The following is a 5,037-nucleotide window of genomic DNA, read 5'->3' as shown; positions in this document are numbered from 1 at the left end:
AATTTCCGGTGAACGCTCACGGGTTGGGTCGGTAGACTTTACAGGACGTGATTCAGCTCATCAAACTGCATCGATTAAGCCAAATTCCAGCTTGACGTATTTTTGTTCAGGGTTAGGGCCTCTTTTTGACTTGAAGTGCTGGACTATTGCCTTGGGAGGCGCCGCCGGCCGGCGGACACAAAAAATGAAAACTCTGCCGCAGAGGGGGGGGGGGGAGCAATAAACGCGCAGCCCCTGCGGGACCTGCTGCGGGCCGCCGCCGCCGTCGATTGCGGGGCACTTTACAACAACGAAACTCACTTCTTTGGCGTCGCCCGCCGAGCCGCTGGCCGCCGCCCCCCACCACCCTCGGCGGCGCGGGGGAGGAATGTTGCAGCCGGGTGCGAAGGTGATTGCCACCCGGAGCTTTATGCTGAATAATTGCAGCGCGGACCACCCGGGAGGGAGGGTCCGGACCGGAGGTCGGAGGTGAGGTGCGCTGCAGTTGTCTACATCGCGCCGAGGTGGCAACTCCGGGCACCACGGTGTGTTTACCGGCCCTCATTTGTTTTCCTGGGGGAAAGCATCAAGGTTTAGTCGATTGTGTTTGTTTTTCTTGCCAAATTTTATTCTTAAGCTTAGTTTTGCGGTACGTTGTCGTCGGGAAGTGCAGCGGCGAGGGCCGGCCACGCCGAGCCCGGCGTGAAGTGCAACGGTATGGAGAGACTCTTCGCACCGGGTGTATCTTTGCATGGCTTTCAATTGCTGTGGAATGGCATACTCGCTGGGACCGCGGGGGCCACGGCGCCGTACGGGCGAGGGGAGTAGGCAAACCCGCAACTCAAGAGCGCATGCTACAGAAAACGCCCGGGGGCCGCGGTCAGTCTATACACCTATACCCGTCGGGGTCGCCAGGCAGTGGCCTCTCCGACTGCTGCTGCCATTGCAAGCAGGACCCTCCCGTGGGGCCAATGACCGAGTTGGGGTTTTGGAGAAGGAGAATCTTACAGGAATAAAGAGTCGTCCACTCCAGCCAGGGGCGAGGAAGCTCGTCCAGAGAGACCTCCCAGCTGTCCCAAACCACCCCCTCCACACCCCTCGCCTCTGCCTTACAACCATTCATTCCCTGCGCCCAATTCGGCAGAGCAGAAGGGAGGGGGACGGGCGGCGGGGAGTGAAGGGGGAAATCACCCACCTGAGAGCACCTCGATAAAAGTAGACGACTACATAGAGCTTTCACTCGAAGGTGTTTTCCTCGCCATTGAGCTGGACCGTATCCAAAAAGGGCTCAGGGCTCAGGCTCCAGCGGAGGGAGAGGAACAAGGAGGGGGTGGGGGGATGAGGGTTGTATGCGGGCGGAGGGGGAGGGGAGTGGGGTGGTTGATATCAAAGATCCTCTCGCACAAGCCAACTTTGCATTGAGAACCGGTAGAGCGCGCTGGCTGTGTGCTCCCTACGTTTATTGTCGCAAGAACAACAGCGCCCTTTCAGGAGGTAGAGGACGTAATGCCCCGAGATAGTCCTGTGTGCAGGATCCCCGCCTGGCGGTAGTGTGGTCCATTTACCCCCCCCCCCCTCCTCCCTTTCTCTCTCTCCCTCACTTGCTCGCTCTCTTCTCCTACTGCAAGTGATGTCTTTCTTTAGGTACTCAAATTTCTTACTCGAATGTTCTTTCAATCACACGTCACGCGTGTCCATTTTCCTTGATTTTAAGGGACTTCCAGAAAGCGCTCTGCCCAAAGTCCTTAGCCTCTGCCATCTTTACGTTTCCTGGGCTGGAAATCCTCAGGAAGTGCAAAACATCGCCCTGTGTCTTAGGCAGAGGTGTCCAGTTAGCACCTCCGAAGACGGGGATCCTGCAAAGAGTTGTACAAAATTATAATTATTATAACCGATTACTCGTACGAGATCTTGGTCGAGACAACTAAGGAGTTCGAAACACCAATTTAATGGGCAACGGTCACTTACGATGTTTTGGCGAACGAGACCCAAAGTTCCAACAGCTGACTCTGCATATCCAGGTCCATCGGTGTCTGAAATTCCTCGGGCCAGAATCTCTTAATGTACTGATAGTCGTCCATGTGGGACACGCCTGGAGAAAACAAAAAGCACACCATACAACGATCAAACGCACATCTCGATTTCACTTACTGTACTGTACCCCTCAATCGGGAATAGAGCACTATAGCTACTCGTACCGAGATCAGCCGTGTTGCCATTGGAAAAGGCTCTCGAGAAACTAAACTGGCCGCGGTACTCGAAGCTGAACATGTAGACCGGGGAGGACATGACGGCCGCCGCGGTTAGCGCGAAGTCATTCACACCGGCGTTAAAGGTCCTGTCCGAAATTAGCTGGCAGGATTCGTTAGCTATTCGCTGCTCACAATTAATTCATTGGTACCGGGTGTTTCAGAGCGGACACAGCAGTGTGGAGGGTTTACCTAATATTTGCGTCTGTAAGAAGGTGCCACCTCCTGCGGCTCTAGACGGTACTCTTGTGTCCGCCCTGAAACACCCGATATACCTGCCGTCGTTGTGAAGATTCTATTGTCTTTTGACCCTACCTGTATGAGCTGCTTTCGGCTGTGCTCCAGGGACGCATTGTGGAAGTAGTGCTCTCTAATCTCCTGCATGACGGAGGAAAGGGAAGTCCCGTCAATACGGTCATCGTGGAGGTGCAGTAGCTTCGGGGCCACGTCGAACCATTTCTCGTCCAGTTCCTGGACCAAGGTGTCGTTGAAGATGAACTCTGAACAAGGACACCAAGGCACTTCTGTAGACTAGAAAGGTAAGGTAAGTTCATGCCAGAATTGTGACGCATTGGCTCGACCCCTTGCTCGCTTCATTTCATGTATGGTGAGTCAACTGCCGAACGTCTCGAGCGTCTTAACCCACTTTGAACTTTAACTATCAAGGATGCCTCATGCAAAACCTAGGCGCTGTACCTCGAACCGGCTCTTAAATTGCACAATCTGGAGCCTTTCATCCGATTTTCCAAAATGCTTGACACGTAACTTTTAAAACTTTGGGAGAAGTGAGCGTGAACTACAACCTACATTCTACATGGTGTCATGTATTTACCGGCAGCAGGGTACAGCCCTTCCTCCCTGGTCACACTCAGCAGCAGCGGCACGTCCGTCAGGACCTTTTTGTTCTCCAGCAAGCGCGCGGGGTAGTCTGGTAGGAACGGCCTCTCGGCCTTACTGTCCACACAGGGAGCGAATGGGGAGAACGGACTTTGCTGCCAGCCCTGACAAAACACAAAAACCAAACGAACAATTTTACTAACAGCATCCTGCTTGGGTGACTTTTGTGCTAGAATTCGATCACGCCTTCGCACGCACCTGTAAGTGCGACTGCAGGGCCACCAGCTCGGAGGCGTTCGTCGCCTGAAGGCAGCTGACCACTGCTGCCGTGTTGGCCCCTCTGCAGTTGGCCAGCTCGGCGACGCGCTCGGCGTTGGCGAGCGCCGACAGCTGCTGCGTCCAGGGGTTCATCGGCGACCCGCTCGCCCCCATCACCTTGTGGAACAGGCCCTCGGACAGCGGGGACAGCGTGTGCAGGAGCACGCTGGCAGACCCGGCCGAGTGACCGATCAGGGTGACGCTCTTGTTGTTGCCGCCAAAGTAGGCGATGTTTTCCTGCACCCACCGGAGGGCCTCAACCTGATCCAGCATACCGACGTTGCCGGGCAACTCTTCGTCCTCGAAGCTCAGGAATCCTGGAACAGAAATGATCGCGGTCTAAGAACCACCGCTTGACAACTTTTTCACAACTGCTTGTAGGCGCGAACAAATGGCTATTTATAGACCACTTGTGTGCCTACCAGGTGGGTCTCTATGCCGCGCACTTTCGTTGTTATACTGTACCGCACGCACGCGTGCATGCGGGTTGCCCACTCGCAGGGAGCCACAAGGAGGCGCGTGGGCGGCGAGGAGAAGCAAGCCCGAGCGCACCCGTGCATGCATGCGGTACAGTAGAACTACGGAAGTGCGTGAGTCAGCCACCTGGTGCAAAGCGACACTTGTTATACTTGCAAAATACACACTTTTCCACGTCTACCGGAGTGTGTGACTGGCTGGAGAAGTTACTAATATTTGTCACACGATATAAAGTGAAAGACATTGAACGAATCTGATATTTACTGACCAAGAACACCGAGTCGGTAGTCGACGTTTACGACCACCACGTCGTAGTCCATGAGGAACTCCATCCCTGTCCGAGGACCCTCTGCGTACATAAAGGCTCCACCATGGATATACACAATCACATCTAAGGCAGCAGCCCGATCATACTGCACGGATAAATTAAAATAATGTAATGCCAATACCGGCTTAATTTAAACGGCCTCCAGGTAAAAGAAGGCACGAGCTCGAATAATGAATAAAATGAGTAAAACCGTACGTTTGGCGTGAAAATCTGTAGCGTGAGGCAGTCTTCGCTCCCCACGACTCCGGCCCGACGGAAGAGTTGCAGGCAGACGGGAGTCGGTGCTGTGGCGTCCACCACCGCGGGGAGAGGCGCGAGCTCGGGGGCCTGAAACCGTTAGAGATGAGATGGAGTTCAGAGAGTTGCCTAATGTTTTGAAAGGTACTGAAATATATATAGATGGATACAGGATTGGGCGCATTGCGCAAACCCTCTCTCCTGTAAGTAGAGAGTTAATAGTAACTTTTTGGCACTGAAGATACCCACCCTGAACCTCCTCTCCCCGACGGGCGGCTTGGCGTAGGGCACCCCCAAGAAGGCCGCGTAGTCCCTGGGCGCGGTCGCGGACCGGAGCCCGGCGGACTTTAGCCTCCGCCCGAGGACGACGGAGCCGCTGTCCGTGACTACCCGGGGCGAGTCGTCCATGAGGGCGAGGGCGGGCTCGAGCAGGACGACGGCCAGCAAGGCCGCCAGGGCGGCGGTGACGGGGGACGCCATGGAGGGAGCGAGGGAGGCGAGCCTCGGTAGGCAGACTGTCAGACCACGCTTCTGGTATCCAACTTCGACGAGGGGCATATAGCGACGGCCCGCCGCAAACGTGGGCGGGGAGGGGGTTGCAAGGGAGAGGGG

General features: G+C 55.4%; 1 protein-coding gene across 3 annotated transcripts in view; it reads left to right on the top strand.

Annotated features, from left to right (window-relative positions):
• LOC113217903 (DNA-directed RNA polymerases I, II, and III subunit RPABC1) overlaps positions 1-5,037 on the top strand; it is a 13,032-nt gene that overhangs the window by 7,233 nt on the left and 762 nt on the right. The gene's annotated exons all lie outside the window — the stretch shown is intronic.

The sequence above is a fragment of the Frankliniella occidentalis genome, unplaced genomic scaffold, assembly GCF_000697945.3.
Source record: "Frankliniella occidentalis isolate FOCC.00 unplaced genomic scaffold, Focc_3.1 Scaffold304, whole genome shotgun sequence".
In the NCBI taxonomy this organism is placed as follows: Eukaryota; Metazoa; Arthropoda; class Insecta; order Thysanoptera; family Thripidae; genus Frankliniella; species Frankliniella occidentalis.
This window is presented reverse-complemented; position numbering and strand designations above follow the sequence as displayed.